A 13798-nucleotide genomic window follows, 5' to 3' on the forward strand; every position below is an offset into this window, starting at 1 on the left:
CGAGGATTCCACTCGGACTCATCCAGAGTGCGTGACCGGGGAGACCGTGACAGCGTGGGTCCGCGGCATTACAAGCGCATGTGACAACCCCCAAGGAGCCCGGCGAGTGAGGCCCTTCCGCACCGACAATCCTCCTCTGAATGAGGTGAGTGCATCTTGTCGAGTGCCTTCAATCTTCTTAGATCTATCGCTTTTCTTGTGTCGCCGCCTGGTGTCTGACGTTGTCGACTGTATTTTGTGCAGGAGTGGACCAACTGGCATTCTCCCCACTCGAACGGGAATCCCGCTGAGGAAGAGGAGGGCAGCGTGGATAGCGCCGAGTACGTCTCCGACAGTGGGGAAACGGAGGAGGACTCTGGAGAGGAGGAGGGCGAGGTTGGGGAGCAGAGCTCGCCACCTCCACCATCAGAGCCTCGAACTAACCGCTGACACGAACCCGCGGCTCCGCCGGCTCCTCCAGCAGCTCCGAGTGCTCCGCCTGCTTCTTCCGTGGCGCCGAGTCCTCCGCCAGCTCCTCCCGTGGCTCCGAGTGCTCGGACCATGAAGAGGACCAGGGACGCTGCTGCCGAGCCCACGGACCAACCGTCCAAGGTAGCCAAACCGAGTGGGTCCAAGCCTCGGAAAGCTTTGCCTCGGATGAGGATCGTTGTTCCAGTTGCCTTAGCGTAAGTGTCTTGTTCTCCCATCTTCTTTCAGTATTTGATTGAACTCATGCTTATCGGTCGAGTGGATTTTACTCGACAGAGCTGCTACCTTCGCCACCTCTCTGCCGCGCGAGGACGATGATCCCATGGATACGGATAACGCTGCCACATCCCACCAAGGTACGTTGTGACGACTCCGAGAGTTTGCATTCTTGTTTCGCGAGTGCTGCCTTTAATCTTGCCCTTTTTCTGTGACCTCATGTTGTTCAGTCGGGCTTCCTTCAGAGGTTATTCATCTAGAGGAGGATGACCAAAGGGGATCAGGGCCAACTTTGGCGCATGTCCTTAAGGTTGTTCCATCTGCTGCTGCTCCCACCATGGACGCGCCGCCGACCGAGACGATGCCGTCGACTGAGGCGGTGCCCCTCGCGGCGGAACCGACTGGAGCGGGACTTGGGATGCCCAAGGAGTCTTCTGTCGTGCCAGGTCCGTCGACCGTCCAGTACGATGCCCGACACCTCCCGGAATACCAAGTGGGAGCCGCCAAGGAGGCCATGGTGCAAGTGGAGTTGATGGTGGGTGATGCCAAGGGAGCGTACGACTCCATCGCGTCTTTGTACAAGAGAAGCTTGGAGCTCCGGGACGATATCCGAGTAAGTGCGCTAGTAAGTGTTTACTTTCCTCTTGTAACCCACTGGGGGTTTAAGTGATATACTCGGATACAGTAGGATTATTTTGCAGTGGGTTCACTCCGAGTGAACCCAGTGGGTGTAGTCCCCGAGACTTTTGTCGAGTGCTTGCACCGGAAGTTGTCTTTATATGCATTTTTAGTTATCTGAGCAGATCAGAGCTGGTCTACCCGAATATTACCAGTGGGGGCACTCGGAGTGCATCCAGTGGATGTAGTCCCCGAGAGTAGTGTTACTCAGGTCGGGTAATAGCATTCTCGTAGATTTGTCTGTTTGTCATGCAGCTCAATAGGGCCTGCCTGTTCGAGCTTCATGCCACTGGGGTCACTCTTAGTGAACCCACTGGGTGTAGTCCCCGAGACCGCTCTCGAGTGCTTGCATCGGCAGGGGTGTGAAGAACTTTGAGCTTTGTTTGTTTTCCTTGTTGAATGTGTCTGAGCTTCCCTTTGCGCTGATTGGGCAGAAGACTTGCGAAATGGGATCCGCGTGCAATACTCTGAAGGCTGAAAAGGTTCAGCTTGCTGCGGAATTGGAGGCGGCTGTGAATGACTTGGCTGGTGTGAAGGGGGCTCTTGCTGACCGAGAGAAGTCTTTGGAGGAGTCCCGGGAGACCAACAAGGCATTGGTGGCCGAAATTGAGAAAATGGGCAAGCAAAGAACTGAACTAATGGGTCAGATGAAGGTGATGAACCGTCGATGCATTTCGCAAGAGAAGTATGTCAACGACTGGGCAAGGAAGATGATTGCACTGCTCGGTGGTAAGCTTTTTGCCGAGTGCTTCTTGACTTTGTAATTCATTCTGCGCTTACTTTCTGCTCTTCTTTTCTTTGCAGATTTTTGTCTGGACGCTGAGGCTGAAGAAGCCGACATCGAACGGTCGGTTGTTCCGAACGTTCCACTCGGCGACGAAGCCAATCGGGACATGCTCTGAGCCCATATTCGCCTTGGCAGAGTGGGACCTTTCATCGGCCGTCTGAGAGAAGTCATCGGCCGGATCGACAAGGAGTTGTGGCCAGAAGGCGATTCCCGGTAGGAAATAGAAGGGTTGATGACTCGGCTGGAGGACGTCCCGAACAGAGTGCAGGCATGGAAGAAGTCTGTCGCTCGTTGTGGTGCGGACGTGGCGCTATTGCTGGTCCGAGTGCACTGCAAGGAAGCTCGCGAAGAAAAGTTGAAGGCGTTGCAGGTCGCCAACACCTAGAAGCTTCGATTCGAAGATTTCGTGGAGACCTTCCTCGAGACAGCCACTCGTATCGCGGACGGGATCGACCTTGAGACCTTTGTGGAGCCTGCCAGTCCCGGTGCCAGTCCTCATGACGCTTGAAAAACTTTACCTCGGTATGCCGGGTGGTATCTGTATCAAACTTGGACCACTGCTGTGGGCCGTCACATTCGTGGTTCGGTGTGGATAAGCTTGATCCACACCGAGCCGACTATCGTAGATCCAACTTTGAATTCGAATCGAATATTTTGCTCTTCTTTTGCCAAGTTTATTTTCTGACACGATTTTGGCTCGTCGTTTTTGTTTGGCGTTTCTTGGTGAAGCCAATGGCAAACATGCGGAGCATGTAATTGTCAGTTGTCTTCACATCCACATGAGCCTCAATGAGGGTCTGCTAAGCCTCCGAGTGGATCTCGAGGATACACTCGAAGGAAGCTTTTTACTTAGGCGATTCTGGATCGCAGCTAAGTCCCCGAGTGCGGCATCTCGTGCGCACTCGGAGTGAGTTGATACTCATGTAGTTGTCAGTTGTCTTCACATCCACATGAGCCTCAATGAGGGTCTGCTAAGCCTGCGAGTGGATCTCGAGGATACACTCGAAGGAAGCTTTTTTACTTAGGCGATTCTGGATCGCAGCTAAGTGCCCGAGTGCGGCATCTCGTGCGCACTCGGAGTGAGTTGAAACTCATGTGGTTGTCAGTTGTCTTCACATCCACATGAGCCTCAATGAGGGTCTACTAAGCCTCCGAGTGGATCTCGAGGATACACTCGAAGGAAGCTTTTTACTTAGGCGATTCTGGATCGCAGCTAAGTCTCCGAGTGCGGCTTTTAGTGCGCACTCGGAGCGAGTTTTGTACTTAGGCGATTCTGAATCACAGCTAAGTCCCCGAGTGCGACTTTTAGGGCACACTCGGAGAGAGTATTTTACTTAGGCGACTCTGGGTCGCAGCTAAGACCCCGAGTGCGGCTGTTAGCGCACACTCGTAGAGAGTTTTTTACTTAGGCGACTCTGGGTCGCAGCTAAGTCCCCGAGTGCGGCTATTAGCGCACACTCAGAGAGAATTTTTTACTTAGGCGACTCTGGGTCGCAGCTAAGTCCCCGAGTGCGGCTGTTAGCGCACACTCGGAGAGAGTTTTTTACTTAGGCGACTCTGGGTCGCAGCTAAGTCCCCCAGTGCGACTTTTAGTGCACACTCGGAGAGAGTTTGTACTTAGGTGATTCTGGATCGCAGCTAAGTCTCCGAATGTGGCTGTTAGCGCACACTCAGAGAGAGTTTTTTACTTAGGCGACTCTGGGTCGCAGCTAAGTCCCCGAGTGCGACTTTTAGTGCACACTCGGAGAGAGTTTGTACTTAGGCGATTCTGGATCACAGCTAAGTCCCCGAGTGCGACTTTTAGTGCACACTCGGAGAGAGTTTTTTACTTAGGCGACTCTGGGTCGCAGCTAAGTCCCTGAGTGCGGCTGTTAGCGCACGCTCGGAGAGAGTTTTTTACTTAGGCGACTCTGGGTCGCAGTAAGTCCCCGAGTGCGGCTGTTAGCGCGCACTCGGAGAGAATTTTGTACTTAGGCGACTCTGGGTCACAGCTAAGTCCCCGAGTGCGGCTGTTAGCGCACACTCGGAGAGAGTTTTTTAGACCGGAGTCTGCAAACGCGGAAGAATTTTGGACCTGCAAAAAATCAGTCTGCTTTGTATTACTTCAATGATACTTGTTCTTTACATTGCCTCTGTCGGCGGTCACATGTAGAAGCGCTTCAGGAGATCTCCGTTCCATGCTCGCGGCTCGTCCGTTTCCCTGTCGAGGTTGTAGAGTCGATATGCTCCGTTATTCAGTACCTTAGAGATGATGAAGGGTCCTTCCCAGGCGGGAGCCAACTTGTGAGGACTCTGCTGGTCCACTCGGAGCACCAGGTCACCTGCTTGGAATGTGCGACTCCTGACGTGCCGCGCGTGAAAACGCCGCAGATCATGTTGATAAATTGTTGAGCGAGTCAGTGCCATCTCGAGCTCTTCTTCTAGTAGATCCACTCTGTCTTGCCTGGCCTGCTCCGCTTCTGCTTCGGAGAAGAGTTCGACTCGTGGAGAGTTGTGAAGCAAGTCACTTGGAAGGACTGCCTCTGCTCCATAAACGAGGAAGAACGGGGATCGCCCTGTAGATCTATTCGGAGTTGTGCGGAGGCCCCACAACACCGAAGGGAGCTCGGTGACCCATGCGCCGACGGCATGTCCAACTTCTCACACGAGTCGAGGCTTCAACCCTTGAAGAATAAGTCCGTTCGCCCGTCTGCTTGCCCGTTGGTTTGAGGGTGCACCACAGATGCAAAATCCACTCGGATACCTTGGCCTATGCAAAAACCTTTGAATCTGTCCGAGTCAAAGTTTGTGCCATTGTCAGTGATTATGCTGTGCGGGACTCCGAATCTGGAGATGATGTCTCTGACAAATTTGATGGCCGTAAGGGCGTCGAGCTTCTTGATGGGCTTGGCTTCAATCCACTTGGTGAACTTGTCGACTGCCACCAACAGATGAGTGAATCCCCCTTTGCCAGTTCTGAATGGACCGACTGTATCTAATCCCCACACTGCGAACGGTTAAACAAGAGGGATTGTCTTCAGCGCAGACGTTGGCTTGTGGGACTTGTTCGAATAGAACTGACAGCCTTCGCATTGGTCGACCATATCCTTTGCCATTTCATTCGCCTGCAACCAAAAAAGCCAGCTTTGAATGCTTTGGCGACGATTGCTCTTGAGGAGGCATGATGGCCGCAAGTTCCCGAGTGAATTTCTTCCAGGATTAACTGTCCCTCCTCAGGGGAGATGCATCGTTGAAGGACTCCTGAAACACTTTCCTTGTACAACTGGCCATCAATGACGGTGAAGGACTTCGACCTGCGGACGATCTGCCTCGCTTGGACTTCGTCCTGTGGTAATTCTTGCCTCAAGATGTATGCAATGAACGGCACAGTCCAATCGGGGATGATAGCAAGAATCTCCATGATCAAATCAACCACAGCGGGGACCTCGACTTCAGTCGGATCTGTTGAACTCCTCGGTTGTACCGGTTCCTCTGTAAAAGGATCTTCTTTCACCGAAGGGAGATGTAGGTGCTCGAGGCAGACATCACTCAGGACTGGTCCCCGAGTGGATCCGAGTTTTGCCAACTCATCAGCTGCTTGGTTCTTCAGTCGCGGAACATGGTGAAGTTCCAGACCTTCAAACTTCTTCTCGAGCTTCCTTACTGCATTGCAGTATGCAGTCATGGTGGGGTTCCTGACATCCCACTCCTTCATCACTTGATTAACCACCAAATCTGAATCGCCATAGACCATCAGGCGACGGACGCCGAGTGTGATGGCCATGCGCAATCCGTAAAGGAGAGCTTCATACTCTGCCTCATTGTTGGAAGAATCGAAATGTATCTGCAACACATACTTAAGCTTATCACCTTTTGGCGATATGATCACTACGACAGCGCCGGAGCCATTCAGCATCTTGGACCCATCAAAAACATAGTCCAATGAGCCGAGTAGATGTGAGTCGATTGCTGTTGTTCTACCCATTCTGCTATGAAGTCAGGCAGAGCTTGAGACTTTATAGCCTTCTTGGCTTCAAACTTGATGTCGTAGTATAACATCTCCATAGCCCACTTCGCCACTCGGCCTGATGCGTCTCGATTGTGTAGGATTTCCGACAACGGAGCATCAGAAACGACAGACACCGAGTGGTCTTGGAAATAGTGAGCCACCTTCTTTGCAGTCATGTTGATCCCATAAATAAGCTTTTGATAATGGGGATACCTCTGCTTGGAAGGAGTCAGGACTTCAGAGACATAATATACTGGCCGCTAAACCTTGTACGCTTTGCCTTCTTCTTCACGTTCGACTGTGAGAACAGTGCTGGCGACTTGATTTGTAGCCGCGATGTACAGAAGAAGGGGTTCTTTACTGAGCGGGGCAGTAAGAACCGGTTGGGTGGAAAGCAGGGCTTTGAGGTCGTCGAATGCAATCTGGGCTTCATCTGTCCACTCGAAAGTATCTGATTTCTTCATGAGTCGGTACAGAGGTAACGCCTTCTCGCCGAGTCGAGCGATAAACCTGCTCAAATCCGCTAGGCAACCTATGAGCCTTTGAACATCATGCATTCTGACCGGCCACTCCATTCGGACGATGGTCCCGATCTTTTCGGGGTTGACATCGATTCCTCGTTCGGAAACGAAGAAACCGAGTAACTTTCCGCTGGGAACACCGAATGAACACTTGGCAGGGTTGAGCTTGATATCGTACCTACGAAGGTTGGGGAATGTTTCTGCCAAGTCAGTCAGCAGGTCGGAACCTTTGCGTGACTTGACTATGATATCGTCCATATATGCCTCCACATTTCGACTGATCTGGTCAAGGAGGCATTTCTGGATCATGCGCATAAAAGTTGCTCCTGCATTCTTCAAACCGAATGGCATAGTGATGTAGCAAAAACACCCGAATGGGGTGATGAAGGCTGTTTTTAATTCATCCGGACCATACAGACGGATCTGATGATAGCCCGAATAGGCATCAGGGAATGATAAACGCTCGCAACCCGCAGTGGAATCGACAATTTGATCAATGCGGGGGAGCGGGAAATGATCTTTCGGGCAGACCTTATTGAGATGCTTGAAGTCGATGCACATACGGAGGGACTTGTCCTTCTTGGGAACCATGACAACATTGGCGAGCCACTCGAAGTGGTGTACCTCGCGAATGAAGCTGGCTGCCAAAAGTTTAGCCACCTCCTCTCCGATTGCCTTCCTTTTGTGCGCGACGGACCGACGCAGGCGTTCTCGGACGGGCCGAGTTGTAGGATCCACATGCAGTCGGTGCTCAGCCAACTCCCTGGGTACACCTGGCATGTTAGCGGGCTTCCATGCGAAAATGTCCCAGTTCTCACGGAGGAATTGGATGAGCTCGGCTTCCTATTTTGGATCAAGGGTGGTGGAGATGTTCGTCGGGGCGGCGGTGTCGTCCGTTGGGTGGATGCTGACTTTCTTCGTGTCGCCCGCCGACTGGAATGCGGACTCCGAAGCTGGCTTCTTCGAACGCATCAAGTCAGCGGGGTCGGCCGTCTTCTTGTACTCATCCAGCTCGAGGATAGCCATCTGTTGATCGGCAATCCGTGACCCCTGCTGCAGACACTCTTCGGCCCGCTGTCGATTGCCTGTGATGGTGATCACACCTTTGGGACCCAGCATCTTCAACTTCAAATACACGTAACATGGACGAGCCATGAAACGTGCATACGCCGAACGACCCAGAATTGCATGGTATGCACTCTGGAAGTCCACCACCTCGAATGTCAGCTTTTCCTTGCGGAAGTTCTTGTTGGAGCCGAAAACGACGTCCAACGTGATCTGGCCGGGTGACTTGGCCTTTCGTCCTGGGACGACTCCGTGGAACTGCATGCTGCTCTCGCTAAGTTTGGACATCGGAATGCCCATCCCCTTGAGAGTGTCAGCGTACATGATGTTCAAGCCGCTGCCGCCATCCATGAGGACTTTGCGCAGTCGGACTCCTTCCACCACCGGGTCGACTACCAGAGCCTGCCTCCCCGGGGTGGGCACGTGTGCTGGATGATCCGACTGATCAAAGGTGACCGCAGTCTGAGACCATTTGAGGAATGTGGGGTTGGTCGGGGTGGCCATGTTCACCTCCCTGTTCACCAGCTTCAGTCGACTCTTGCTTTCCACGTTAGAAAAATCATCAATGTTGCATGGACTTGGGGGAACGGATCCTCCTTGTCCTCATCATCCTGCTCGTTGTCCTTTTCACTCGGCTGCCCTTCGCCGAACCCTTGGATCAGGAGGCGACATTGCCGAGTGGTGTGCTTCGAGAATATGGCGTTGCCTTCTTCATCCATCTTCGTGTGGATTGGACATGGCTGATCCAGGATGGAGTTCCCGAACTTCTTCTTCTTGGGGGTGTACTGAGCTTTCCCCTTGCCCTTGAACTTGGCATTTGTAACGGCAGCTGCCTCTGCCTGCGGAGTGGACGGAGCTTTCTGCTTTTGCTTCCGATTGCTGTTCCCATCTCCGTCGGCGACTGCCTTGTGCTTGCCGCTACGTATGCGGTCCTCTTCTTCGCCATTTGCATAGCGCGCGGCTATCTCCATCATCTTGCTCATGGAGATGTCGCTTGTCCGACCGAACTTCAGGTACAGATCTCTGTACCGCACGCCTGCCTTGAATGCGCAGACTGCTTGATGCTCTGTGACGTTCTCCACCGTGTGGTAGAGGGTCGTCCAGCGCTGGATGAAATCGCGCAGGGGCTCATTCTGCTTCTGGACGTAGTGCTGGAGCTCCACGAGACCGGCAGGGCGTTTCCACGTGCCCTCGAAGGTCCTGATGAACACTCGGGACAGATCTGCCCAGCTGTAGATGCTTGATGGAGCCAACTGATTCAGCCACACTCTTGCCGAGCCGTCGAGCATCAGGGGGAGATGTTTCATGGCGACCTGGTCATCTCCGCCACCGATCTGGACCGCCACTCGGTAGTCGTCCAGCCACGTTTCTGGCTTGGATTCCTGTGAACTTGTTGATCCCCGTCGCCAATCGGAAGTTGGGAGGGATGTCAGCTGAACGGATGGCCCGACTGAAGCACTCGGGGCCAGAGACGATGGTCCTTCTTCCACTCGGACGGTCTCTATCGTGACCATCACGGTGGGCTCGACTCTTGTCGACCTTCCTCTAGGCGATGTACCCTCTTGCGTCGGGCCTTGGATCATACGTGTCACCGACTGAACGCCGATCATCATGATGTCGGGGCCCGTAAGGCCCACCCCGCGAAGGGGTGCGTGAACGGCGACGATCTTCGGGATTCGTGGAACGGTTGCCCCCTCTGTGTCGCTGATGAGAGTGGGGGCTGTAAACCGACCAATGCGTGTTCGCGTGAACACAACTCTTGTGGATCATGTTGTGCGACTGGGAGACCGCCGAATTCTGCTGCTGCGCCGTGTGCAACAGGGCACGGATCTGCTCGATCCCTCTACCAGCCTCCGAATCAGTCGGTTGGAGGGAATCGGCTATCTTGGCAGCGGCAGCCAGGTTGAGGACGGGTGTACGGAACACCTCGACGTTGCTCTGACGAGTGCATCTACTGGCAGAACGGTGGTGTTGACGGCGAGCGCCGGATGATTCGCCGACCTCGTGCTCGTTCCGGCCAGTCCGGTGAGGACTTTCATGGGAATTTGCCATGACAACTTCGGATGCAGGCCCGCGACCCAAGTACTCGGAAGGTAACTCAGTTGGAACTGAGTCCAAGCACTGGGACGGCGGCGCAACCACAACCGACTCGAGGACCTCCACTTGAGAGGACGCGTTCTGGCGTGCCTGGGCGTGTCGCACCCAACGCTGGAGCCGCGGACGGCGGGACCGCTTGGTGCGGCGCGTGACGGGGGCGAAGGTCGACACCGGGGCCGACTTCTGGAGAAGAAGGACGCCGCGGGCACCGGCACGAAAGTGCGTAGCCCCGCGACTGGGGAGCGCCTCGACGTCGAGAGACGCATCCCGAAGCGATGCCGAATCGTCGACGATGAAGGAGAGTGCGCCGAAGAGGATCTCCCGACCCATGCATAAATCTCCGCCGGACGACATGATGAAAATATGAAGCTACAAACTCGCCGGAAGTCGCTTAGACGCGTGCCCCATGGTGGGCGCCAACTGTCGTGGGTATAAGTCTGAAGTAGATGTGTAGGGTACGAAAGGATGGGCAGAGCCTTAGCTACGGCGAGGTTGTATGAGTTCAGGCCCCTCTGCGGTGGAGGTAAAATCCCTACGTCTCAGTGCTCTTGGGAGCTTAGTGTCGAGTGGAATATAGGATTACAGTAAAATGCCAACCCCTGCACCGGTGGGGAAGGCCGGCTTATATAGAGTGCGCTGCCCTTCACAACGGCCCGGTGGACATGGGTGGAGTAGTGGCGAATAAATGCCTACGTTACAGGTAACGTATGCCTTAAATGCTAATAATGGTGTATGAAAACGTATGTCCGTTGCCCTCCTGGGAGGTTTCGATGTACAGAGTGGAATTCAGTCGGTACGATAAATATGCTCCGAATGCTCGTCACCGACTCGATGATGGGGGGTCCTTAGTGCAGTCGGAACTGTCTAAGGGCCTTGCCCTCTATGAAGGGTAGTCCTTGGGTAGGACCTATAGGGCAGGCCTATGACCCTACCCTGGGACTATAACCCCATCATCGAATAAACGGATACTAGCTAAAGGAGAGGTGACGATATGTTGCAAGTGTTTCCAAGGTTGATATGATCAACATTGCACGCTCCCTCTACCATCGGGATTAGTGTTGAACCTAAATATTATTTGGTCTTTGCGTTGAGCATGAATATGATTGGATCATGTTTATTGCAATACAGTTATTCATTTAAGTCAGAGAATAAAAGGTTATTCTGTTTGGATGAATAATACCTTCAATGGTCATGCACCGATGTGAATGGTTCATTGAATCTCGATCGTAGTAATACACATGTTCATGATATTAATGCCAAAAGAAGCAAAGTAGTAATAAAAGTACCACTTTAGTGTGGCACTGACACTTGAGTCATGTTGGTGTAAAACGCATGAAGAAGCTCCATACTGATGGATCTTGAGACTCGCTCGTTTTTCATTTGAGACATGCGAACCATGCCTATTGGTGTAAACGCATAAAGAAACTCCATGCTAATGGATCGTTTGGGCTCACTTGTTTTTTAATCACGTGAGACATGCAAATCATGCCACATGGGCAAGATGACTGAAGGCCTCATTTTCATCGAGATGGAACAAGATAGTGACTTGTTGGAAGTAACACATTATGATGTATGCAGTCCAATGAGTGCTTAGGCACGCAGTGGATATCATTATGTTCTTACTTCATAGTTGATTTGAGTATATACTAGTATATTTACTTGATAAAACACAAGTCCGAATTATTGAAAGGTTCAAGTAATTTCAGAGTGAAGTTGAGGATTGTCATGACAAGAGGATGAAATGTCTATGATATGATCGTAGAAATGATTATCTGAGTTGCGAGTTTCGTACACAATTTAAGACAATGTGAAAAATTGTTTCGCAACTAATGCCACGTGGAATACCATAGTGCGATGGTGTGTCCGAACGTCATAGCCGTGCACTATTGGATATGGTGCATACTGTAATGTCTCTTATCGAATTACCACTGTAATTTTGGGGTTATGCATTAGAGACAACCACACTCACTTTAATAGGGCACCACATATTTCCGTTGAGATGACACCGTATGAACTGTGGTTTGAAGAAACCTAAGCCGTCGTTTCTTAAAAGTTTGGGGCTGCGACACTTATGTGAAAAATTTCAGTCTGATAAGCTCGAACCCAAAGCGGATAAATGCATCTTCATAGAGTACCCAAAACAGTTGGGTATACCTCCTATCTCAGATCCGGAAGCAAAGTGTTTGTTTCTAGAAACAGGTCCTTTCTCGAGAAAGGGTTTCTCTCGAAAGAATTGAGTGGGAGTATGGTGGAAATTTGATGAGGTTATTGAACCGTCGCTTCAACCAATGTGTAGCAGGGCGTAGGAAGTTGTTCGTGTGGCGCCTACACTAATTGAAGTGGAAGCTGATTATAGTGATCATGAAGCTTCAGATCAAGTTACTACAAACCTAGTAGGTCGACAAGGTCACATACTGCTCCGGAGTGGTACGGTAACCATGTCTTGGAGGTCATGTTGTTTGACAAAAAATGAACCTACGAGCTATGGAGAAGCGATGGTGGGCTCGGATTCCGACTAATAACTGGAGACCATGAAATCCGAGAGAGGATCCATGTATGAAAACAAAGTGGTGACTTTGGAAGAACTGCTTGATGGTCGTAGGACTGTTAAGTGCACATAGATATTTATAAGGAAGGCGGGAGATGATGGTGACAGTCACTATTTAGAAAGCTCGACTTGTTGCAAAGAAGTTTGCGACAAGTTCAAGGAGTTGACTATGATGATACTTCCTCACTCATAGCGATGCTAAAAGTCTGCCGGAATTGTGTTAGCAATTGCTGCATCTTGCACATGGATGTCAAAACATTGTTTCCTCGACGGTTTCCTTCAGGAAAGGTTGTATGTGATACAACCAGAAGATTTTGTCGATCCTAAGGATGCTAACAAGTATGCAAGCTCCAGCAATCCTTCCAAGGACTGGAGTAAGCAACTCGGAGTTTGAATATGCGCTTTGATGAGATGATCAAAGCTTTTGAGTTTATACAAAGTTTATAAGAAACTTGTACTTCCAAGTAAGTGAGTGGGAGCACTATAGTATTTCTGATTAGTATATGTGGTTGACTTATTGTTGATCGGAAATAATGTAGAATTTCTGTAAAGCATATAGGGTTGTTTGAAAGAAGTTTTTCGAAGGAAACCTGGATTAAGCTACTTGAACATTTAGCATCAAGATCTATAGAGATAGATCAAGACGCTTGATAAAACTTTCAATGAAATGAATGCCTTGACAAGTTTTTGAAGGAGTTCAAAATAGATCAGCGAACAAGGAGTTCTTAGCTATGTTGTAAGGTGTGAAATTGAGTAAGACTCAAAGCACGACTATGGTAGAAGAAAGATTAAGGAGGAAGGTCGTCCCCTATGCTTAAGCCGTACGTTCTATAGTATGCTATTCTGTGTACTGCACCTGATGTGTGCCTTGCCATGAATCTGTCAAGGGGTACGAAAGTGATCCACGAGTGGATTACTGAACAATGGTCAAAAGTTATCCTTAGTAACTAGTGGACTAAGGATTTTTTTTCTCGATTATGGAGGTGATAAAAGAGTTCGTCGTAAAGGGTTACGTCGATGAAAGCTTTGACACTAATTCAGATAACTTTGAGTAGTAAACCGGATTCGTATAGTAGAGTAGTCAATTGGAATAGTTCCAAATGACACGTAGTAGCAGTGTATGCATGATAACATAGAGATTTGTAAAGCACACACGGATCTAAAGAGTTCAGACTCGTTGACTAAAACCTCTCTCACAATCAAGACGTGATCAAACCCCAGGACTGTATGGGTGTTAGATTCGTTAAAATCACATAGTTATGTGAACTAGATTATTGACTCTAGTGCAAGTGGGAGACTGTTGGAAATATGCCCTAGAGGCAATAATAAATTAATTATTATTATATTTCCTTGTTCATGATAATCGTTTATTATCCATGCTATAATTGTATTGATTGGAAACTCAAATACATGTGTGGGTACATAGACAA

Source organism: Hordeum vulgare, chromosome 1H (assembly GCF_904849725.1).
Source record: "Hordeum vulgare subsp. vulgare chromosome 1H, MorexV3_pseudomolecules_assembly, whole genome shotgun sequence".
NCBI lineage: Eukaryota > Viridiplantae > Streptophyta > Magnoliopsida > Poales > Poaceae > Hordeum > Hordeum vulgare.